General features: G+C 31.6%; 1 long non-coding RNA gene across 6 annotated transcripts; it reads right to left on the bottom strand.

Moving 5' to 3' along the window:
* Nucleotides 1–2,814: 2,814 nt before the first annotated feature.
* On the bottom strand, nucleotides 2,815–26,290 carry LOC148626884 (uncharacterized). 6 transcript variants are annotated; one of them, XR_015917145.1, is made up of 4 exons: nucleotides 25,894–26,258; nucleotides 22,317–22,441; nucleotides 21,266–21,424; nucleotides 2,815–3,879 (listed from the first exon to the last, which is right to left on the bottom strand). It is a non-coding gene; the product is annotated as an uncharacterized LOC148626884 (long non-coding RNA). The 6 variants fall into 6 exon arrangements; XR_015917111.1 differs by lacking the exons at nucleotides 2,815–3,879; nucleotides 21,266–21,424 and adding exons at nucleotides 18,624–19,765; nucleotides 21,483–21,625 and having other exon boundaries at nucleotides 25,894–26,290; XR_015917136.1 differs by lacking the exon at nucleotides 2,815–3,879 and adding an exon at nucleotides 18,624–19,765 and having other exon boundaries at nucleotides 21,266–21,625; nucleotides 25,894–26,265.
* Between the last annotated feature and the right edge of the window lie 256 nt (nucleotides 26,291–26,546).

Here is a 26,546-nt window from a genome sequence, read left to right as displayed (position 1 = left end):
TATTTCGAATGTACGCTTTAAGAACTTTCATTTGATATGCAACAACCTTTCCCTCTGAGAACATTAAACTTTTGCACTTTTGCACATATATGACTTACCAAGGTTGAAACTCTGATTTTTGAATGTGCTCATTTAGACCTTCAAAATGATATACCACATGATATATGAATTTTAGGTTGTTGTAGTACCGTTGTTTTTTTTAAAATGGTCCTTGGTATTGTGTCAAACAGTTGTATTTCAACAGATCTTTCATTCCGTGTAATGATTATATGTATGTCTATTGTGAATTTTAAAATATATGCCCCCGCTCTGAAAAACTAAAATTTCAATAGATCCAAAACAAAACAAAATATCTCAAATCTGAAAACAGTATTGTAAGCTACAGAACTTATGCAACAAAATTACAAAACAATTTCGGTAATTCCAGAACTCATTTTGAGCACAATGACATATGATGTAATAACAAACTCTACAACCGGAAGTCGTAGAGACATGAAACTACCACCATAAATCTTAGAATTACCTGACCTTGAAAAAAAAACTTACAAGGTGAAGGTCATATAATTATGTCAATGTCATAAAGCGGATTCTGCAAAACATTTAAATTGTCATAACTTTTGAAAGAGTAATCACAGGAACCAAGGTTTTTGAGTAATCAAAAGAATGTAATCCAGGGACAAAGACCAGACATAGAAAATAGACACACACAACAAAGAACATTAAGTAACTAAAATAATACATACAAAGTAACAAAAGCAAATGAGCAACTCGAACTCCACTAAACACTGGGAGCATGGAACAGGTGCACCGGTAGGGTAAGCCTCCTCTGCTTTTCACGAGTTCATGATGACGACCATAAAACTTTTGTAGTGATGATTTCAATCTTGTAGCAACAAAAATATTTTTAGAATTCTAGCGCGATACAAAAAGTCTGCGTAGTCTCGGCAAGCTCTGGCATAACGTATGAGTTGTGATATGAACACTCCATACGCAGGTGCTGAAGGGATGTTGCCACAGATAAAAGGAAAGGTGACAACTTTGAATGAAAAGTCATCACGTTTGTCGTAAAGTTTGGTCAATAGTTTTCCTTTACCATCGATTTCTAAGTTTAGGTCAAAATATGAGGCTGACTTCACAGTGTCTGTAGTATCCTTTCAACATTAAAACATCAACTTAAAATTGTTTAAGATTTACAATGTTTCCTCGGTTCAGCTTATAGAGTGTCAAACGTTCTTATAGCGTGTCATAATTGTATGTCGTTTTGAAGGTAGGATTTTGGAAATGTGCAGATGGTTGATTGATTGATTATTGGGGTTTAACGCCCGAGCAGCAATATTTCAGCTATATTCAGGTGATGAACATGAAATGGGATGGTAAAATGAACATGAAATGATGATGAAATAAAAAAAAGGGATGGTACGCAAGGAAAATATGGTCGACAAATTTTGATTGCCACAAGAAAAAGGGAGGGATTGGTAGGGTCGGGCAATTTAGCCTCCTGTGGCGGAGCGCAAAGGTTCCTACTCCTATCGAATACCACAGCAAGGTTCTTTAATATGCGAGGAACGGGGCATCTTTCCCAAAACGGTGTACCACTATGGTTTGCGGTCAGGTTTTCCGTATTATAGCCTGACAACCCCAGAATGTAACACGCCAAGGGTACCCCATTCCACCACCTGGGGCACACAACCCAGTTACTCAGTGGGCAGAGCGCCCTAGCCCCCGGCCAGGTTTCTGAGAACTATTTAGTCGCCTTTTACGACAAGCCTATTCTTTAAACACGTGGACCCGCAAGGGACAGATTGAAAAGTTTTCTCATAGGAAATTTTCCATAACTTATTTGTGCCAGTCCGACAATGTTAAGGATAAGGATGATCAAAATGAACTGAATTTAATGTTGATAATTAGAAGAGATGGATTAAAGCAATTTTTGTACGTTTATCTTCATTTATTCATAAACTTTAAGTATTTAATTTGATATACAGTGAAGTAACAAAAACAATAAGCATATGTTACTTAAAGTCTTTTTGCTAGACAGTATCGAATCTGCTACACGTCGTCTTTTTAAAAAAAAGAACTGATATGTGAAAAAAAATTACGTTGAGGTAGATTTTGTATGTTCGTTTGAAGACGTATGTCATTGATGTTCATCAGTAAATACAATATCATATAATATGATAAAGAAGGCTATATTACAGGAAAACACAGAATCTACCATCCAAACCAAAATGTATGGCCTACATAAATATCTTTCTAAATGCTACAATTGGATTATGTATAACTTTTCATGGAAATGATTGATTGATTGATTGTTGGGGTTTAATGTCCGAGCAGCAATATTTCAGCTATATTCAGACAATAAACATGAAATGGATGATAAAATGAACATGTAATGAAAAAAAAAGGATGGGTCACAAGGAAAATAGGGTCGACAAATTTTGATTGCCACAGGAAAAAGGGGGGATGGGTAAGGTAGGGCAATTTAGCCTCCTGTGGCGGAGCGCAAAGGTTCCTACTCCTATCGATTACCACAGCAGGGTTCTTTAACGTGCGAGGAACGTGGCATCTTTCCCAACACGGTGCACCACTATGGTTTGCGGTCAGGTTTTCCGTATTATAGCCTGACAACCCCAGCATGTAACACGCCAAGGGTACCCCATTCCACCACCTGGGGCACACATCCCAGTTGCTCTGTGGGCAGAGCGCTCTAGCCCCCGGCTAGGTTTCTGAGCACTATTTAGTCGCCTTATACGACAAGCTTAGCGCTGCTGCAGGCCTATTCTTTTAACACCCGGACCTGCACGGGGCTCATGGAAATAAAGGAGGCAAAAACATGTAGTTTATAGATAGGTTTGTTTGATTAAATTGTTTCTTTTAATGTACTTTAAAGTTTAAATGCAACGTCAGGCCTTGGTTTTCTAATTGTATCAACTATTTTCCTCAAATCCTGGAGTTTCTAATTGCTGTTTTGTCTAATTACGTGATTTGATTGGCCAAGATTTGAGCTGAGGGAGGATTTGATGAATTTAATGATACTGGACCTAGATAACAGAAAATATGGCTATTACACTGTCCAAAAAATTGATACCGATTTTAGAAAAGCATGTTAGTAAATAGCTTTTGTCTTAGAAAAAATTAAAAATATTACTGGAAGGACCGACGTTCCGAGTTTTGATCCTTTATTTATATGACTCTTCAGTGCCTTACTTGGCAAATATATCTATTTACAAGTTTGATGGATAGAAAGGAATTATTATTTAATTGTATTGGTACTGAATATATAGGAATAATTCGGGTGTTTCTAGAAAAGCAGAGGACGCTTACCCTACCATGTATGGTCTTTGTCCCTGGATTACATTCTTTTGATTACCGCTATAACCTTGGTTCCCTTGATTACTCTTATAACAAATTTAACTGTTTAATGTTATTGTTTGACCAGTCGTTAACCGGAATCGGTAGTCATTATTTTACAGTGTATCTAGTAAACAATTTAATCTCAGATATGCCAGCATAACATTAGTTATTTATATGTTTAATGAGTAGGTAATTCATAAATTTCGTAATCATAACACAATCTTGAAGACTCCCACTACAGGAAAAGGAGCAAAAATATAGTTAATTTATTTTTGTATCATCAGATATTTTCTTTATCTGAAAGGTATAATGTGCCATATCTTCATATTCTAGATTTTTCGGTCGAGGAAATAAAGATTAATATCATCATGTTGACCTGTCGGATATGCGGAACATCTCATGTGTTATCTTCATTGCCTGTCACAGAAATTGATGTTCGTGTGTTGGTGCTTTCTATTTCGCCTACGAAGGTTCAAACGTAGATCATAAAGCTCTGTCAAGATTTTCTTCCAATTGCTTAATTCACTATAATAGATAAAGCATAAGACATAATCTTTTCTTAATCTGACAATCTGAGATTTTGGAGGAATTCATAATCAGAGAAGTAATGCATGAGAATATCCTTGAATTAATCAGATATGAGGTGATCACTGATAATCATGATGAAGTCCGTCATAAACTCTGTCTTTAGGCATTGTGCCTTACATAAACATTGATTTAAATGTATTGTATACAATTGGGATGAAGTTTATACGTCTGAAGGCACCAGGGATGCATCAACTGCTTCTGTCTATCAACGCAGTAGAGCAAATATGTCATAGTAAAATTGTGTTTTAAGATACAGTAGAGACTTCTGGTCTTATAGAGGTGGAACAAAATAATGTATGCTGTGTACTGATTTAATCACTTCTTGTATAATCTCTTGACTAAGATCCTCGGTTAATAACCCAGTTTGTGTCCAACTTTTTAATCATAAAACTTTGCGGGAAAAGATTTTTATAATGTGCCCAATTTAGTGGAAGTTTCGTTTTTAAGAAGATACATGCATGCTAATAAGAAAGCATAATTTGATCAGGATATTGGGTATATTTTATTTATGTTTAACTTTCAGATGAACCAATGGACTAAAAATGAGCTTAGATTAAGAGAGAAAACAGGCGTTGACGTCTACGGTTAATTCCAGAATCCATATTTTATAGGATACTTAAACGTAAAAGTGAGTGCTAATGAAGTTACAGTCCTTATCTGAAATTTTGATGTAAAGAAACATGCGTGTGTCTATACATAGTAAATGTGTTTTGTTTGAATGTTATATTACCCATATACTTGGATGATTGCAACCTAATCCTGTCTATCTACAGAGTTGATACAAAAAGAATATTCTTTGTTTATGATACAGTTGGTGGTACAAGCAATTTGCTATCTGGTAAAACATTCATTCAATGCACCGCTAATGCAGTTCGATGTGTTAGTTTAATTTTAGTACAAGTGTGTTTTGCTATACATCTGAATTTGTGAAAATAAGTGAAAAATTATATATAATTCTGCAAATATCAAAACTTCTCTACGAATTATAATATTAATGTTTCTTTTTTTTTCAACTATAAAAGTGATCAAAACCAAGTAGGCATTTTGTGTATAACCCATATAAAGGGTTTTGTGACACAAAAATGGCACAATAGGCCCTTTCTATTGACTTCAAGAATAATTTAAGATAAACCTTGAATGTACCATTAGCAAACATCAGTTAGGCGACGCATTTTTTTATTATCTAATCTAATGAAAACAAAAGAGTTTTGTTTCTTTTAAACCAAGAGAAAAGGGCTTTGCTTTTGATTATTGCATTTTTTTCAGTTAACCTGTGACGTCATTTTTGGTAAGGAGCCGATAAAATATTTATAATTTTAGAGGAGGGTCATACATATTTGCAACCGTCCCAATTAGCTATCTTTGAAAATCAAATTTAGACATATAGAGTCAAACCGGTTTTAACGTTGCAACTGCAATACGTTTTTACTGCAAAAACCTCATGGAAATGAAAGGAACTCTTCATTCAATATAGTAGTATAATAATGAAAATTAGTAAAATTACGCATCAAAGTTATGCTTTACAAGGGCCATAAAATGATATTTGATTGCCTTTCAAATGTTACAACAGCCTTGACTGTTTCGTTTCATCTCTCTTAACGTGCAAAAAATTGATAAACTCATGTAATTGACCATTTGTTACTCAACGCATGCATGAAGGCATTATTTATTTATTTTCATTACAGAACTTGTGTTTTGTAGAAGGACATCCATTTTGGGAACTTTATATATTTTAGCGAGAGTGTTGATTGTACCCCGGAGACCAGAAGAATTTCACTTCGTTTATAATATTTCACATCATAAAATATCACTTTATGCCAAGTCCATGTACAAATGACAAGAGCCTTTATATTAAACTGAATCATTGCAACTTCACGGATAATTAGCTCCGTTTCCGAACCAATTTTTCATTTCCAAATTGAATACACAAGTTGCTTCAATTCGCCAGTCAGTCGCCGCAGTCTAAAGGCCAATGTAATTTTTTCCTCAACAATAATGTTGTAACATGATAGCATAATTTTACAATGGAAGCAATCTAGCCATTTTAGTTTCATTGAGTCAATTAAAAAATTTACGACCAAAATAATTAAAAAATTCTCCAAAAGTTTGAGATGACACAGTGTAAACTGAGATGTGTGCAAGGTGCACGTTAAATGATACGTTTCAGGACAATACGTACGAGTTTTAGCATTTCCTAATTAGATCAGATATGCAGTTGATCCCCGGGCTTTGTAACAATAGCGATACCTCTGATTCTGTTTATTAGATATTGATGCTATTAAGATAAAAGGGCAAATATAGATCATATCTTATTATGATATAGTAAATCCCTCACTCCAATGAAAGCTTACTAAACCGTGATCAAAGCTAGTTTATCATAGAAATCTCAGCTTATTGACTGATATGTTCATTTTTCTGTCATATATACAACAACAGTTCATACTTTTAAATTGTGCATGAATTAAAAAGTCACGTTAATATGATCCTCATTGTATAGCTCTACATTACCGGTAATATTTTGTTTAAGTCTTTTAATTATAAACATGTGTTAAAAAGCGTTTACATCTGTTCCATCTGATAAAATAATTCAACAATATTATTGATTTGCCATAATTTTAATCATCATAACTTATATTTCATATTTGCAAAAACTTTATTTCCTTCATTTATCAAAAACCGCCGTTATCACAGATTTTCAGCTGTCAAATACGAAGCAAATTTTTATCGATTTGACGAGTTTTAATAGACATTTAGAAAGTAAAATGACAGTTAACTAAATTGGACTTTTTGCACCGTCAAGGCAAGGAGAACAAATTAATTTATATCTATGATATGCATTGTTATTTTAACTATAAAAATCAGGTGGTATCTACAAGTATTTATGTTTGGAACACGATATAGATTGTCCCGTGATATCACAGTGAATTGTTGATGATTTCTTGTTTAAAACACCTCTGATATACTGTCATATTTTCTCTGCTCTGTGGATAACAAGAAAACAAAGTTTGAACTCTCTCTTGTGATGCGAAATCAATCATAGAAATCGTATTATTGTTATATGGATTAGAAAATGAACATTGCCGTAAAATAAGTTTTATTATATGTTTTTTTTTAGATGAAATAAATTTTATATTTCATTTCTTTGCACTGTTTACTATCGAATCAGCTACATATTTTGTTATCGTAAACATTTCTCTAAATGCTATGCATTTTTAGTTCTGAATATGTCCATTTGAACAATTAACTTACAGGAATAATATTTAAGCATATATATATGATAAAAGTATAAAAGGAATATATCATAAATGCAAAAAGATGAAATGAATGTTACGAGTGAAACAAATAAAACCAGTGCATTAATGTAGTTAATTAAGAGACAATCTGAGAATAGTTTACTTTTGTATGTATATAAACTTATTCTTTCTGAAATATGTTCATATTAATACAATTATTATCAAATATTTCCAAACTATTAATCTCTTTACATTATATGGAGAGTAAATGGCTAACACTATATAAATATACAATATGTGGCTTTATTCCTATAGATAAGCATGGTGCTTCCATGTTGTAGCTCTTTCGAAATGCCTTAATATAACTCGTCGGTGCTTCCTATTTCGACATGTTTTGGTTTTGAGTACTTCTTGTATATAATTTAGTTTTGTATCTTTAACTTCCTATGTATTATGTTTCTAAAGTTTAATGCTGCTGAAGTGAAGTTACTCTTGAAACAGATGCACAGCATACAATATTTGCAACATCTATATAAGTGGTTTTTTTTTGTATTTGTAAAGTACTAAAACAGAGATACTTGTAGCAAGATTAGTATGAATATTCTACATCTTGACGCATTATTAATAGTTGTCAATGAATCTAAGTATGTAAGTGTATTTAAGATATAACACATTATATCTACAATGGGAATATTTTTCATATAAAAATGAAATCTTATTTATGCATAATCAACAAAATATATAATATATGTATATAATCATTAATTTAAAAAAAATGTCCATTTGGTCTTTACATCAAAAGCATATGTGTAAAAGAAAAGAGAATAATCAGAAATCTTCAAGGTTTCAATCAACTTAACAACCATGCAGAGTATACAAATTTCTTATCTAAATTTAAGAGTTGAATACTTTATTTTGTCGAATTCATATGCATAAGTTGTATGCATTTATTAAATCCATGAAATATATACAATTTTGATTTTTTTTGCCTTTTTTATTGTCTGAAATTGTTATTTTCAATACTTAATTAAATGCACACTGGAATTTCTTGTCTCCCAAAATGGAAATAATTATTTTGATAGAATCACAGGAAACTCCATGTACTTCTTGAAATATATTTAACTTGGAAGATTTAAGCAAAACACCGTATAACACATTGTAATGACAGTGGAAAGCAAATACTCAAGTAAGAAGGAAAACTAGCATGTACACTGGTAAGAATTTACAAAAGGAATAGCGAAATGTTGAACTAGGGGAAATATGTAGTCATTTAAATATAGAAAAGACAATAGAACTTAGAACACGGAAAACAGAAATATGCAGCACGAACCACATTAGAAATAAGAAATTAAGCTCTACCTCTTAATTGTTATTGAATATGAAAACATGTTTATATGAGTTATCCGGATAGGTCGAACAGTCATTATTTTGAGATATAAATCTACTGAGATGACTTACAAACTCACAGACTTGTAAGACACCGACAATATGTCAGAGAAATGTGATTTGTTATATTCAATACACTTTGATTTTGTTAAGTTTTTTTTATAATGGTGATGAACCTGGTTAATCGTGCTCGGGCATACAAAGTAAAAAGATACCTCGTGTCGTGTGTGATACAGTAGCCAAGGGTGTCATTTTGTGAATGGTTCAAATAGATAAGGTGTATATCGTTCACTGTGCAATTTGTGGACTGCCAAGTTACACTGTCATTGTATATATATATATATTCTTGAAATATTTCAATTATGATTTCATTTATGTAAATTATTTCATATGATATATTTATCTTTTAGTTTACTGATTCGTAGGAACAGAAATATATTTTTTATACAAAACCTCCAGTCTTGAATATATATGTTTTAGGCAAATTTATATTTTCACTTATAGAAACCTTGTTTTTCTTGCAAATTTGATATTTTCATCGGTCTTATAAAGGCAGTTTTTTTTCTTATCGTTTACAATCTTTAAAAAAAATGTCATTTTGAGTGTTTTCAATATTTATGGATGGCATTTGTTCAGATTTTGTTTCTGTTACCACCAAAATATTCTATAATTCCATAGAGACGTGTTAGATTTTGACTAGCAAAGAACTAAAAGAATTTCACATTATATAGTGGACTTATAACAGTACATGTGGAATAAATCAGAACTCCTGAGCACAATTCGACAATAGTATTAAGAATATTTTGACATAGCATATTACTACGAGTATGATATTATTTCATGCGCAAATAAAAAGAACCAGTTTTATCACATTTTGCTAGGGTTGTTGTTTCTATGACGTTTCCTTTTTTTTTCCTTTATGTAGAGAATACACATCAAAACAACATAAATTCATTTCGCGTGATACTGCTGGCTAAGTTTCCCAAGTATAACCAACGTTGTAAAAACTACTGTAAAAATACTTTGCTTTTCTCAATATAAATATGAAAACAATACTTTGACCTTAGTATAAAACTCTTTATGGTAACGAAGGGTTTAGTATTCCACCCATCTTACTGAGGTACCATTGTTTCTAGTAACATGTCATGTTTACGTCTGATGTTGCCCCATTTTACATCATGGCACTTTGATGAAACACCTGACTTCTAATTGTTCATTATACCAGTGTTCGTTTGGAGGGAGCACAAGTATAATTTTTCTGCAAGTAGTATGGTCTAATAAAGTCGTCGTGAATGTTGAATTAATTTTGATTTGTGGAGCGAGTAATGTTCTGCCATCAGTTCCCCTACGTTAACACCTCACCACGATCTCATTTATATGGCCTTATAGAACCCTCAATTCCATTTTAATTCTCTAATCTTCGAGTTTAACGTTTTAAGATAAAATCTTGAACATTTTATCCAAAAATTCAAAAGAATAAGATCATTTTGATTGAGATTATAAGTCATAATTTATACGTAATAACTTTAATTTATTTCACTTTGATCATAAAATCCAATCAAATTGTCAAGTCATGCATGCAATTTTTAAATTTAATTGACATCACTTTAGTATAACATATTTTTGTCAATAATTTTCAGGAAAGTCTGTTTGGTTTGAACGGCTGGTAAGTTTTTTTTATTCAAATATATTGTTTTTTCTTTGTGTGAAAAATTGTCTTGTTAAGCTGTATGGAAATTTGAGTTTTCCTTTTAAGTCAATCGGTATATTTATAACATTCATTTTCTCTATATCTTAACACAATCTCTATTCGAATGAATAACCCCTTTATCAAAATAGACTGACCAAAATCTGACCTCTTTTTAAAAGACAATTTATTTTCACATATGCTTAGAAGCTTTTTTGTCATATATACATGGTTTGTAGTTATTGTTGTTATTATTTTAATTTTGACATTTCCATTTTCTATTCGGAGAAATTTTTAACACTGATAATGATAATTTAAAAAATGTACTGTTCCTCTTTATGTATCTTTTCTCTTAAGTAACTATTATTATCATTCAAAGAATATATACTAATTCATTTGTTTATTTTCGTTAACAAAACAAAATCAATGAATAATGGTTTAAAATATGAATAAAGGCATAAATAAACAAAGAAATAAAGAATTAAATGTACAGAAAAAACTATAACGGTTTTGTTTATATGCCCTAAAGTTTTTTTTGTTTTTTTGACGGGGAACCTGCAGAAAAAGAAAATAATGAACTGTATCAAATCGAACAAATTTTTAAAATATATAATTTATTTGTAATTTATGAATATAACTCTTTAAAATTAGGCTGTACGATTTAATTTTAGTTATTGTTATGTAATAAATTCTAAATATAAACAATAAATACTCACAAAATGAAATTGCCTTTGAACATTTTTTCTAAATAATAAATGAATTGAGTCTTTACGAAGTCTTCTTTGATTAAGGTTAACGGATATAACATAGTAACACACTACAAAAATATTATTTGCAAGCAAATAAATAAATAAATAAATAAATAAATAAATAAATAAATAAACTATTTAATATATATTTAGTTTCAATAGATAGTAAATTACATACTGTTGAAGATAATGATGAGCAGGCATGATCTTTAATTCCGTTTCAACAAATTCCGAGAAAAGTCCGTGAACTGTATTAATTAATTACATTATACAGTAAGTATAAAACATGAAGAAGCCTTAAACAATTCCACAAAACATTGATTTGTATAAATTCGTAAATGCTGGTTCTATTAATTATCGATGTCCCTGTTATTGCTTACGTCTGTTAATATCAATTCCTTTTATCAAAAATGTAGGTTTTTTTCATTTTGTAAGCAAATACTTTCGTCATTAAAAAAGTGTCCGATATTATACATGATTCGTTTGATAAGCAATATTTTTTTTAAAGATTCGATAGATTAAAACAATGTAAAATATGCTGTAATTAGTAAAGAAACAAAATTTCCCACAAAAAATGTATTCCGTGACTTGAAACAAGAAGAAAATTTTACGACAACAAAGATCTTATACAATTCTTTAAAGCTGTTAAACACTTTATCTTGATTCTCATAATAATTCCGTAAGCATTTCTTACATGGGTCATTGGCAATCCTTGTATGGTATTTACGCCTGAAGACATGTAGCTCATATCTCTCCATCGTTTTAGTAATTCGACATTAGCTATCTGAATCTATCCATCAGATTTCCTATACATACTCTATCGTTATACCTACTTTATCAAGATGAAAATTATTGGTTTGTTTCTAAAATCCACCATGTGTTACAAAAAAAACACCGGAATTCTTCCCTGTAAATGAAACGTTTGCGTGGTTTGTCAAATTGTGTTTTAAGCAGCGATGATCCGACCATTTAACACGAGACCCTTTTCTTTCAGAATAAGGAATATAGATTTTTATAAGATAAATCTTTGAATATTGTGTGAATTAAAAAGAAATAGTTATGAGAATGATTCGATCCAACTGATTCTTCAATGGGACATACCCCAAATTAACATGAAAATCATCTTCGTGGAGCATCTTAACCTTTTCAGATTGATCTTAAGCACAAAATTCTAATTTATTCATTTGCTGCTTAATTTATTATGAGTAAAAATAAGATTTTAGGAGGCAATTTATTTAAAAATGTCTGATCGCCTTAAAAGCTTTGTAATTCGAGAAAAGTGATAACATTAGCTCTTATTAGCATAAATTTAAACAGCTTTTCGCACTGTACCCATATCTGAGCAATTTTATCGCACAAGTTTTGCGACAAAAAATGTTTTGGAAATGTCGAGAAACAATGTGTTTGGACGAATAAAACTACTTTCATCATGGCTTTAATGCATATAAATATTCCATGGACAAAACAAAGCAAATGAGAGCAGGCATTAATTAGACCCTGTGGATGCTTAGAATGCATGTAAGTTGTTTTTTGGAGTGATGCAAATGGGTCTAACACAGAGTAACAGCTATTCTCCTCCCATTGGGACGAAGATAGCACAATAATTTAATGCGGCGCGCATTGTTGATTCACCTGATTTCATCTGATGCTGTCAAAGAAACTGTTTTCGGGCGCCTGATTGGCGCAGTAACCAAATGCAATTGTCTATACAAACATTATTATGTTATTCATGACAGTTTAGTAAAAGTGATTTTACGTTTATTATACACATAAATAAATATTACATGGAAATTAAAGAAAAATGTAAAAGGCAATAAATCCGTATTAAACCTGTTTTGTAATTTTTAAAAGGCATTATTATAAGAAAATAATTTCCTGAATATTTATTTTGATATGATATAGAGTTCATTCAAAACGTAGCTTAAAATCATGCATTTTTTCATATTTAATGGTTTAAAGTACTTTTTCAAATATTCTTATTAAAAGAAAATAAACAGAAATGTAAACCTATATAGCAATCTTTGGCAGTATAGTATGATAAAAGCTTGCATTGTTAGGAACCCAATTTCCTTTTTCAAAAGATCATAACTTGTCTGAAACCGAATTATATCATATTTTATTTATCGAAATTTGCAGAATTACAAATATCAAAATACATAAAACATTGAGGCTTCATTACTGGTAACCTCTTGGTGAATTCGATAGTTTTGGTTTTGAGTACTTCTTGTATACAATTAGTTTTATGGATTTGATTCTATTTCTGCTGATGAGAGGTTACTCCTTGAAACACGTGTTCAGGCATTTTTGTATTTAGTACTAATTTTCTAGGCAGGCCAAATCAGTATTTCTGCGAGGTAAATAAAATACTTTCAATACTACAAGATTGAAGTCATCACTACAGAAGTTTTATGGTCGTCATCATGAACTCGTGGATCGTTATGGTGTATCCATCAGCACCATGAAAACTGATTTATTCAATGGGTCATAGTTTTATGAACTCATGGATCGTTATCGTGTATCAATCTGCACCATGAAAACTGATTTATTCAATGGGTCATAGTTTTCCTTTCCTCGTTTGTCTACCCCGAACTTGAATTTTTATGAGCAACTCGGCGAGTGTTTCTAGAAAAGCAGAGCACGCTTACCGTACCGGTGCACCTGGTCCATGCTCCGAGTTTTTAGTGGAGTATGACTTGCTCATTTACTTTTGTTACTTTGTATGTATGATTTTAGTTACTTTATGTTCTTTGTTGTGTATGTATGATTTTAGTTACTTTATGTTCTTTATTGTGTATGTCTGTTTTCCATGTCTGGTCTTAAACATAAAGTAACTAAAATCATACATACAAAGTAACAAAAGCAAATGAGCAACTCATACTCCACTAAAAACTGGGAGCATGGACCAGGTGCACCGGTACGGTAAGCGTGCTATGCTTTTCTAGAAACACTCGCCGAGTTGCTCATAAAAGTTCGGGGTAGACAAATGAGGAAAGGAAAACTGTCTGTTGGGGTTTAACGTCCGAGCAGCAATATTTCAGCTATATTCAGACGATGAACATGAAATTGATGATAAAATGAACATGAAATGATGATGAAATGAAAAAGGGATGGAACACAAGGACAACGGGGTCGACAAATTTTGATTGCCACTGGAAATAGGGAGAGGTGGGTATGGTCGGGCAATTTAGCCTCCTGTGGCGGAGCCCTATGGTTCCTTCTCCGGGAGAATACCACAGTAGGGTTCTTAAACGTGCGAGGAACGTGGCATCTTTCCCAACACGGTGCACCACTATGGTTTGCGGTCAGGTTTTCCGTATTATAGCCTGACAACCCCAGCATGTAACATGCCAGGGGTACCCCATTCCACCACCTGGGGCACACATCCCAGTTGCTCTGTGGGCAGAGCGCTCTAGCCCCCGGCTAGGGTTCTGGGCACTATTTAGTCGCCTTTTACAACAAGCTTAGCGCTGCTGCAAGGCCTATTCTTTAAACACCCGGACCTGCACGGGGTGGAAAGAAAAACTATGACCCATTGAATAAATCAGTTTTCATGGTGCAGATTGATACACGATAACGATCCACGAGTTCATGATGATGACCATAAAACTTCTGTAGTGATGACTTCAATCTTGCATCAACATAACCCTGTTCCAGAAGCCTCTTTATTAGAGTTCTAGCGCGATACAGAAAGTCTGCGTAGTTTTGGCAAGCTCTGGCATAACGTATGAACACTCCATACGCAGGAGTCAGTATATAAAATCAGTAGTAAAAACACCACTGATTTACGAAATACGAATAATTAGTAATCAGGATTAAGATGTGCCTAAGGTATACAATGTATTCTGCATTACTAATCAGTTGTAATGTGGTGACATTAAGATAAACGTCCAGTACTAGACTTAACATAATGATTATGGTGAAGAAACATCGCTAAGTAAAACAGATATCAATTAAATGACAATCAGATATTTAAGTCAACAAATTGATGATGTTTAGATGGTATGTTTTCTACACAAGACTGTAATGAAAGCCTGACTGATAGTACGGTTTACTATAACTGTCTGTTTAGTGGCTTATCTAAACCGAATTTAGGCTTTATTGGTCTTTCACCACTGATCGTAAATATAAAACCGTTTAATATACGTCTGATGATTATGATAGAAGTGAGAAAGGTTACGATTGTGCAGATCGATGAGGCCTTATCATAACTATTTATTTAACCGTGGTGTGAAAATATTCACTAACAGATATAGATATAAAAATGTTTTACAAATTATTCCCAATCAAAATGGACGTAATTATCTCCTGACATTTCTCTTTGTTGTTTGATTTGCTTGTTTACTGTGTAGTATTAGGTAAATTAGACTTTTTCAATGAGAAGATCAAAGTGCCATGCAATAATACTTAAGCTCGTAATGTAAAACCAATAGATATATGTTAAGCTACAATATTCTTTTGAATTTAAAAACGACTCTGCTTTTCAAATATTGTAATACTAATTTCACACGACAAGCTGTCAAATATTTTCGGTTTTTATTTCAAAAAAGCCGTACACAATGCACTACCGTTCCATTGTTATATATATTTTTATGGATTTTACGATTCAGTAATCAAGTAAACCCTTAAACAAAATCTGTCTTCAATGAATAGTCTTAGATTTCCTACAAATATGCCATTGGATTATACTATTTTGTAATTGATCAGTACGAGAGACATGGAAATGACATTGTTTTCATTTTACTTAATCACCCCTGAAATCCTTACATCTAAAAAGAAAATCTAATGAAGGTTATACATGTGCCTCGGTCGTATTAATGTAAGAAATACGCATTGAGGAAAGTCTTTTTCACTGAAGGAATTGCTTTTTTGAGGGATATTGAAGCTTGACAACAATATGTCCATAACTTAGTATTTGAAACAGTAATAATTCGGTTTCCATATAATAGTTTTTAAGCACAAATACCTATATATTATTTTAAAGCAAAAATATTTCTATATTTAATTCTGACTAACAATATTTCATAGATTTAACTCTAACTGTATAATATCTTTTTATTTAATTCTATCAATGCAATATCTCCTTACATGGATTCTAACTGTACAATATTTTGTTTAATTCTTAATTTACAATATCTCCCTGAATTATCTTTATTTAGGAGTTTTAAACAAAACAGTTTTATTTCAGTAGGGTACAAAATAACAACTAATATTTACATAGTAACAGAATCAAAGTTGTTGTCTCTTTAACAGATTCCCCGTTTCATTTTTTTTGTCTTTGAATAAGGAAATATTACCACTGTCTTTAATTATAAGCAACGGGGCCTAATAGTTTTAAATTTCATAGATAAATTTTACTATACAACTGAAATAATTGCAGTTATTTCAGTTATATTTTTTCCATCTTTTTCATTTAGCTATGACCAAAGTATGTTGCATTTTGATAGAATTCATCAGTATGTTTGTATTCCTATTAACATTTCCAGCAGAAGCCAATTTTCACCTCACCAATGGTGACCGTCTTCATGTCTCGTGTCCAGTTAGGATTAAAAGATATATTGAAGTATTATGGTTAATATCTTCTGTGTAAATGCAAACACCTTTTGCCACTTAATTAATATCTGTAAGATGTCAAGAGAGAAAAATAACAGGCTAAAGAAACAGTAAATTACAGGGAATCAAAGGCAGTGTTAATATTACAGAATCACAGTGGAGATCCCTTTTATCATTAGGAATTAATTTGTGGTCATTTTGAACCTGTTTATATAATGCCAGTTACAAGTATTTATAACATATGATATATAAAGGACCACTTGACTGACATCAAAAGGTTCAGGCATTAACTGTATGTATTAATGTCCAGTACTTTAATCATGATGTCTACAAAGAAATTGTTGTTGCATTCATATTTCTTGATTATTTATTATCAAGTTTAGGACATTATTCCTAAAAGTGAAATCAAAGTTGGCCCTGGTTGAACTGATATCCATCATTCAAGAAACAATGCAAACTGAATGACAGGAAACTAGAACAAAAAAAAAACTAACAAAAAAAAAGACGAACCTAAAAAAAAAAGAAACAAGTTATCATGCAGAAACTATATGACCAACGCATACATAGAACTTAAAGTTATCTCCAGTGAAAGGGTTGGACCATGGATCACGTGATAGATAAGATGTATTATCACAAGTAAACGTTTTCTGTATGGGTCAGATTAATTGTTTCAGTCGTGTATATGTTCATGCAATGCTATACAACAAAAAAGGAAATATTTGACAAATGGTATTATTTTGCCCGCTTCTATTGACTTTTTGTCTTGTTTAATTCACTTTTATCTCTTTTAGACAATTGAATGCTTTAAAGTTAAATCAGTCAGTGTAACAAATAGTCATATATAAATTCCATTGATACTTTGTTGTTTTAAAATTTGTACACTCTACTCAACTAAAATAATTTAGTGGTTACATAATTTAAAAAAAAATGATCTTCTGATTCCCAAATAATAAGAAACCTCTGAAAAATGAAATTTAAAAATTATTTTTACTGTTGTAGCGACAAATCATAAAACATCAATAGTCTATATTTTTGCCTAAAGCTATATGAGCATAAGAGTGTCACAAAGTTTTTGAACAGAATATCTATCTGTTTTTGTTTATAATAACTACTATTGAAACTGGTCTCATGAAAAGTACATATCGCCTTGTTTTCAGTTGGCATGAAAACAATCAAAAAATGATGTATATGAGATGCACTCATGAAACGGTGTTAAATTTGCATTTTATGTAATATTTTTGTCTGTATATGTTGTCATATAACACGTTTTCATCTTAATAGGAAAGATAAGATGAGAGTGCAAAAACACGAACCTGCATCTCAACTTAATCATACAAAACTATTATTATCCTTTGATTTTCTTCATTTTATTTACTTTTACATTTATGAATATTAATTGTAACTTAAACACAAATTTAATGTAGACATCAAATAGAAAACGATTATCTTTCTTTTTGAAAAGAAACATAAACACTTATTATCCCACTACTTTATTATTTTTGCTAATTTTTACTTGTTTGAAGATAATATAGTATTAAATTTTATTGAATTTGTATATTTTTCAAGTATTTCTATCATAGAGATTGATCTTCTTTGCACCTGACCCCTCAGTATTAGCAACCAGTCCCACTTAAAAGATGAGAACATTTCTTATCATTAAAACCTAAATATATAGATATAAATCTGCGAATCTTTGATTCAATCATTTCCCACAATTACGATGTGTTAAATCTGCTCATTGCAGAGAATACCAAAGGACGCCCTAATTAAATGGTCATATTCTATAAAGAAGTCATGCACCTGTTATAAACCCCCTATCAAGGAGGGGTACACAGAAAACCCCGTCTGAATCTGTTTGTTTACATACACACGCAATAGAATAAATATTGACACGGAAAATTGACATCGCGATTTTTTCCTCAGTTTTCTCGATTTTCTATTAATTGAAATGTCGTTAAAATATTCTAAATGACGTCCTTTAACGACAAAATAACTGTTGGAACCCAGTTGATATAACAGATATATCAATAACTTAACTTTCATATTTTGAATGTTTGTTTTTTTTTTTCTGAATAATGTATGACTTAATAATTAGGCTTGGAATTCGTTTGGTTAGTTCATTTTTAGATCTTTTTAGCAATATAATAAAATTTATTTGTTTAACAATGTAAGTCTAAGGGAAGTAAGTCAGTATATGTTTCAATATTTCACTATATATCTAAATTATATATCTATACGATACATAAATCAAAAAACAAAACAAAAACAAAAAAAGAAAAGGTCATCCATTAATTGTGTCTATGTATCAATTTGTACTGGCAGGTAGTGTATAAACTTTCTCTTTCCTGAAAGTTCCTTTATAAGGGTTTCATATTGTAGTTATTATTCTTTTCATGACAAATGCTTTTCCAAGGCTTTTCTAATCTAATGTTTTTTATATAAATAAAGTAGCTATTGATCCATTTATGCATTAATTTTTATGCAAAACGGGACTTGACCATCCTTGAATTTCGATCTCACAATGTCTTAGAGAATTTTTAAAAGAAGTTCTTCGTTAATTCGTTTTGTTCACAGTGATAATTTCTTTCGTCTTGTTTAAAGAGATAATTTCTTTCAGGTTTCGAACAAATATCGAGAATTAGCACTTAAAGACACCCGAGGAAGTGAAAAATATAGTGTTTTTATTTCGTATTATCTATATGTCAATGTGCGTGTCATTTACATTAATAGTGCCTAAATATGAAGAGAGTATCCATACTTCTCATTCGAAGGGTGGTACCAAAAGGAATCATGGTCGACAAAATTAAAACAAAATATTCGTGCATAATCCAAACGAAAAGGAAGATATCCAATACAGGCATAGAAGTCATTAAGTGTAATTTTATTTTAAAATCATTTAAAATATCCTTCTTGAATAGTAAAGTGCAGACAAACGGGCGCAAAGAATTTTTTAATCATTACAATTCAATATGCACTTTGTGTACATATACAAAAGAAATCTAAGCGAAAACAAATCGTTGAAGTTTTGAGTTCAAAGAGTAAAATGTTATTTTCAGCTAGCTTGTAAAGAGTGTAGACAATTTTCAACCTAATGGTAATATCTCTTGTTAGAGATAAGGATATCTATTACATCTACCAATGGCGTATCAATCCAAAGGTCAAGGGTCAGCAGAAAACTTTTGTTATCGTTTCTATGTCGTCGTTGTGAATACTTATACCTGTAAATAAAACGTCAAGATATTCGTACAATTGTTCTGATGGTGTCAAAATATGAAATTGTTCAAAAAAAGTCTCAAAAGAAGGTTAAAGGTCGATATTACAAGATTATCGATAGGAAAACTCATATCTTAGACACTTTAATTTACGACCACCCGTATAAAGAGTCGTTTCCGAATTAATCATACCTTTGTCCTCACTATTTCTTCAACGGGGCCCAATTTTGGACCTTTACCACGCACATACCAATTTTGTGACCCGGATCTAAGAAGATCTGTTTTTGTTTTAGGTTAATAAGGTTTGGTTATTTAAATACATTTGTTCATTGTTCTTTTGTAATTAGTACTACACAGAGTCAAAGTACCAAATCACCATTATACCAATACTGAATTGTTTGTCTTTTTTGTACTTTTCGGCATGAAAAGATTTCCCAAAAATATCTCTGCATATATTTAAATACTTTTTAAAAAAGGCTAAAATTAAAGCAATGAAGTGCATATTGACTTTCAAACTAGGATCAATCATGAATTTCTCAGTTGTTAAAGTATATCAGAGCAAGCAGTGACTATTTTGACTTCTTAAGACTCCATCACTGCCTAAGAAACAGGTTTTTGGACCAGTGTTATAAGAAAATACGTCGCATACGCTACCAAAAAAAAAAGAGTTTCATTTCTGATATCCGTATCTTATTGAAAAATATTCTGTTTCTGACGAACAATAGATTTACCAGCAATAGCCTCTGGCATAGATCTGGCATATAAAAGAACTTAATTATAGAAAATAGATTTTCATAATGTCTAAAAATTAATTTTCTGTACATTTTACTTTATATTGTTATTATTTCACCTTGAACTTGACGCACCTATCACACAAAGTTCAAGACCTTTTTTAAACTCGTGGCTAGAATTTACAAAATTTTCATTATATTAAGTTATTTTTATTTATTTATTGTGCATATCTTCTGTACTGTTTTGGCTACTGTACTCACCGATTTTGACTGGTGGCAATTTGATGCTACCCAATTGTTTTGAAATATACCGAAAATAATTAACCTATAAAATCTTTACCAAGTCAAGACCACAAGTCAAGACCATTGTGGTGGTTTTCCAATCTTCCGGCTTTTTCCCTGATATTGCAATTTGTTATACGTACTATTAGACTATATTCCTTTTGACTTCTGTCTAGGTTTTATCAGTTCGGTAATTTTGACTTCTGTCTAGGTTTTATCAGTTCGGTAATTTTGTTAAAACCCTTCAGTATGTTATGTTCAGTAACTGCATTACTTGGTAGATACACAGTTTTAAAATGGACTTAAATAGTAGAAGGTCTTATATTCGACCTGGACATCTCTTGTTTTATTACACATCCCTCCACCCCTATATAATGGCATCGTTTTTCCCCTTTCCATCTGCATATTTGAGCTCGTACATCCATAGAAGTAAAATCAACGGTGTGTGCTTGAAAGTTACCTCTACTATGATAAAAAAAAAAACCGGACGAACCTTTAGATAAGCATGGAAATACTCTTGGTCTCCGTAGATTGCATACAGTGTGGTGGTTCTACTGGTAATAGGAACGAAGTACTACCCATCCGAAACATATAAGTCTGTCAAGTGGTCAACTGTCACACCTTCAGTCGTGTGGTATTTCTGACATAGTCTCTAAAAACAAAACAAAAAAAGAAAAAAAGCATCTTCGGAGACAGGGAAATTCATATACCTTGTGTAACCCTGTTCGTCCACTATTTCCTTGCAATCTCTGTCTAAACCATTACCGCTGAATGCTGTACCACTACGACTGAATAAAATGGAATCTACAGCTTCACAAGCAGTTGTTATATCTTTGACGACATTTTCTACAGTCTACATAGACAACAGTGAGAATATATTTATATTTAAATATATATATTTATAGACCTTTATTGTAAATAATAGATATGACATTTGTGACACATCGGATGTTGATGATAATGGGATAGACACCAGTAGTACTATCTTTCCACCTTTTTTACTAGGAAGTGTATAAACATATAGGTGCAAGACCAGACATGGAAAACAGACACAAACAAACGAAGAAAATTAAACAACCAAAATAATACATAGAGAGTAATAAAAGAGTAAATGATTAAATGTCGAAAAATCTTCGAAGGGCATTTTAATGTACCGTCCAGGAAAATATCGGTAACTGCACGAGCTCAAACATTTAAGATTTTCCGTACATATAAAAGTATCACTGGTTCCCTGTCCTATAAGCTTGCAAAAATTTCAATCTATACAGATAAGTACTTAATGTAATTTGTGATTTTTTTTCCACTGGTAACGTTAGCACTATTTTGTTTTTGCAAATGTACACAATTGTATTTGCATATTCTCGGCGTAAAAATGTAAACTGTTATGTTATTTGATATACTCCTTGTCATAAATCAGCTTCATTTGTTTTAGGGAAATTGGTGCATAACACATTAAGTATAAAAACTGCTTGGAGTCAGTAAGAAATGTCATTTATTTTTAAGATATATAGACACTACTACATTGAAAGTAATTTTGTATTTACCATACACTGTAGTTATCCTTATGTAAATTTCTCAGTTCGCCAGGCCAAACCATTAAACAAACAGCATGTAAACTACATGATGGTACTGGCCTTTCACAAAGCTCCCGTTAAAACTGTGGGCCAGTCTGGAAAACAAAATATTAAATATGCAACTAGCAGTGTGGGAAGCAAAATATTAAATATGCAACTCGCTTCCATTATCATTATTCGATGTTCATTAATGTGCATATTGACAAAAACAATTAAACACGTTCTAGGATCTTTGGTGGGGAGTATCCAATTACTGTACTGTGATATTGTACTCTTCATCATTTTATAGAAAAAAAAACATTATGTGACAAGTCTTCCATGAAGAAACGCTATTTTGTAATTTAGTAGAATAAATTATATGAGACGAAATATTCAATTAGCTTTAGGTTTTTTGTATTTTGTTTTAATGGAAATTGGAAAAAAAGGAAATAAACTTCAAACTCTTATACTTCACAAAGTGTTCACAAGAGACTATCAAAGGAACTGAGGATGGAAACTTGTTAACTTCAATGAAACAATTTAGTATTTACAGGCCAAGTTATAAAGGGGACGACGGAAACTTAATTACCTGCTCCTTCCCTTCACAATAGGCTATTGTGTTGTGGTTTTTGTCTTTTTTATTTTAATTTTCTGTTTATCATTAAATGGGAAGAAATTGATAGACTGATTTCATATGATTTAATGAATGTAATTCTTAATTCATTATTTATTTAACCCTTTCGTTGACAAGGGAAAATTTGGCACACATTAACGTTCTCATATTACCTTAATTACACGAAATTCGGTCATATTTTATATATGGAAAAGAAACTTGACTTGATCATAAACCTATTTTAAGTGGAACTACCTACATTTAATTGCCAAAAGAAGTAAAATCATCTGAAATTTGAAGCATAATGTGTTTAAAATATGTTAAATCCAATAGTTTCATAAATTTTATAACAGACTCTATATAGTAAAACAAAACCTTCATCGAGATTCTTTGATTCTTCGCTTTTAAAGTGGTTTTAGATCAACAGAAAGTTTTTTTTATGTCGTAAAATGTTAAAGTTATTCATTCTTTATATGTTTAATGTACAAACAAATTGAACAATATTACCAGCAATAGCCGATCTGGCATACAACATAACTTAATTATTTTGGGAGTACCGAATATAAAGCTAAATATTCAAACTACAAATCTGTTAAGAGCACTAAAACAGAACCCTGAAAAACCATTATATGATTACATTATAGATCAGTTAAGGAAAGTGATGTGTATTGAACGAGTTAAAAGATTACTATTTTATCAGATATCTATATCCGATATATTACATCAATGGGAACGTTTAGGGAGCAGGACGAGGATGAAATATTGTAGCAGTCATACACCAGAGACTTATTGTATGGTTGGCAGCAATTTGGGGATGGAAGCATTTGGATATCACAGACATTATCTATACCGTGTAAATCGTCCAGCGTTCTGTCATACTTAGTTAGGCTGTGGTAACGTAGACAACATGGTCGCCAACCAACCATCACGTACAAACACCCAGACTTTGATCTTACTTTCAATAACGAGGAACTTGTCTAATTAAATTTTCCCTGCCTCCCTCATAACTAAGTATCACGAAGATGGCCAGTAAATGAGATCATTTGTAATTGAGTTAATGCAATAGCATCCTCGGGGATTTTAAATTTGTTTGCTTTTGTCTTTGTATAAACTCGATACAGAGAAATGATGAACGAGGGATTCGTTATCAAACCGACTATTCATCTTAGTTGTCGCGCTTATGTACCATACAATTTTATTGTTTTTAAGCAAATATGGACTTATGTGCATTAGAAATCATGATAAAGTGTTGGATAGAATTACTAAGTATAATGCTTGTGTTTTACAGTCTCCGTTGGGATGACTGCAGTTGCTTCTTATGAGCTTAGCCAAGATAGCTTCGCGATAGAGGATAACCTGCTTTGATCTACTAAGTAAAGCTAATAACAAAACTCAATCAATTTCAAAACCCAAAGATTGTAAAACAGTTTTGATGCTTTTTGGATTTTAAAGAAAAAGATAAAAATTAGTGGCGACGCTAGATATAAAATACTGAAGTTAACAAGATTTTGGCAATGAGAAATGCACTGGAAATGAGAAAGATCAATGGGGCATCTTGTTTAGAATACAGACGCCATTCTAATGGTCCACGGGGGCATCATTAGCTTCAATTACTCGGCAACATACACGGAACAAGTTCATCCAGCCTATACAGATGCTGGCTATTGTGAGCAGTCGTGGGGTTACAGATGCTGGCTGTTTAAGCAGCAGTTATGGGTTGATTTTAGAAAACCAAGATAAATAACTCAGCAAACGACCATTCTCTTTATGAAACTAAAATCATAGATTTTATATAAACATATTTAACATGGAACGACTTCATCTTACCCTAATATATATACATACATGTATATATCTACATACATTATTAGCATAAAGACCAATAATTGTTTTGCAAAAAAAAATCTCATTTTTTTATCAATTCAAGTAAAAAATTTGGCTATTTCATAATAAATCCATAATGCAAACGTGTTTTAAAAGGTAACTGCAAAGTATAATTTGTAAAGCATCAATTTGAGAAATTATATTCATTTGTACAAACGCATTATTCATTAAACAAATAGCCAAATAAAAAAGATGTGTTATTACCCTATCGATCCTAATTTTTCGACTAAAAATAGTACAAGTGTTTTGCTCTTTTCAATGTTATAGTCATAACGTTCCTCCCATAGAGTCCGAACATTTAAAAAAAAATAGTAAAATAAGAAAAAAAATTCTTCCTACCTACATCTACCCCATTTTTTTCTAAAGGTGTAATAGGAAACATACATATTTTTTAGCCCAATACCAACAGGATTGCTATAATTTTCAGATCACAGATGACGTCATAGAGTGCAGGAACGCTCTCCAGTGAATCATACGTAATATTCTATCTTACATATATGCGTTTTCCCTTTAATTTAACAACAGGCTTCATAATCACAATCACTATATTAAATCTTTTCAAATAATTCGGCCTTCCTTAATAAATTGAGAAATATTTACAATTTTCTTGATTACGAATCTTTGATGTATAGATAGTGTAAAAAGTTAACGAAATGTAAGCAACGTTTGACGCGATGTATTCAAATTTAATGTTGTGGATAATTTAGACCCACCACAGAAAATGAATGCAACTTTCTTCGCCTTGCAACCTTAAATTCGTCTAGAACATTATCAGATCTTAAATACCAAATCTGATTTTTTTTAGATTTAGTACAAATTGAATGCAATACTTTCTTTTGTAAATTATTAAATCTCGCAGACTAAGGATATATTTGAAATTAAAGGCTGATTTCTATGACTGGTAATTCGTTTGAGTCACGAACATATCATAAGAGAAGTACGATATTAAATATAAAAAAGTCTGAGTAATTATGTATTATTTCTCAACAGGTAAAAGATAGATTGCCCTTTCGCATGCACGAGAGTGACAGAACTGTCTTCATAATAAGACTCGCTGGTTATTAGCCATACCTTATCACGATCGGAGAAAACTTCGGTCGAATGCTTCAATTGTGATTAGATTTTATCACACAACTTTTACAAATTAGTTTTGATCCTATATTTTTGCTTTTATCATCCGGGTTTCATCCACTTAGTAACACCTTACATCTTCCTCATCAATATCAGGTAATTACTATCCCGTTTGTTTACCCAAGGTAGATGAAATCACGCGAGAATTCCACATGCATCTCGGTAACAATGGTTCAGATGTCGATTATATTACAATTTGACACTGTAAATCTTGTAGATTTCTATCAAATATTCCTTGAATGTTGTCAAGACAAGTCTAGTAAGAACTCAAAAAAGAAAAAAAATACACTTACAGAATCATGATTTGATACGAATCATTTTTTTTGTAATTTTCTTGAAAATGTTTAAGAGACTCATGCTGCATCTTAAAAGATTCTGTATAAATCATGTAAAATATCAATGATAATATCTCATATTTAGTTCGGTTATTGGTTACATGAAATAGCTTTTTTGATGTTCTTTGAAATTATTAGATGAGGTATTGATATGATTTTTGAAACAGGAAAAAATAATTTTCAACATTTAAATATGCCGTTCTACATGAGAAAAAGGGGGACGCGTTGGATATAATCGCTAAAAAGACGGAGGTGAAG

The sequence above is a fragment of the Perna viridis genome, chromosome 1, assembly GCF_037379345.1.
Source record: "Perna viridis isolate PV_CMFRI_1.1 ecotype Kerala chromosome 1, ASM3737934v1, whole genome shotgun sequence".
Lineage (NCBI taxonomy): Eukaryota > Metazoa > Mollusca > Bivalvia > Mytilida > Mytilidae > Perna > Perna viridis.
The sequence above is the reverse complement of the archived record's forward strand: the minus strand, read 5'-3'. Positions and strand labels throughout refer to the sequence as shown.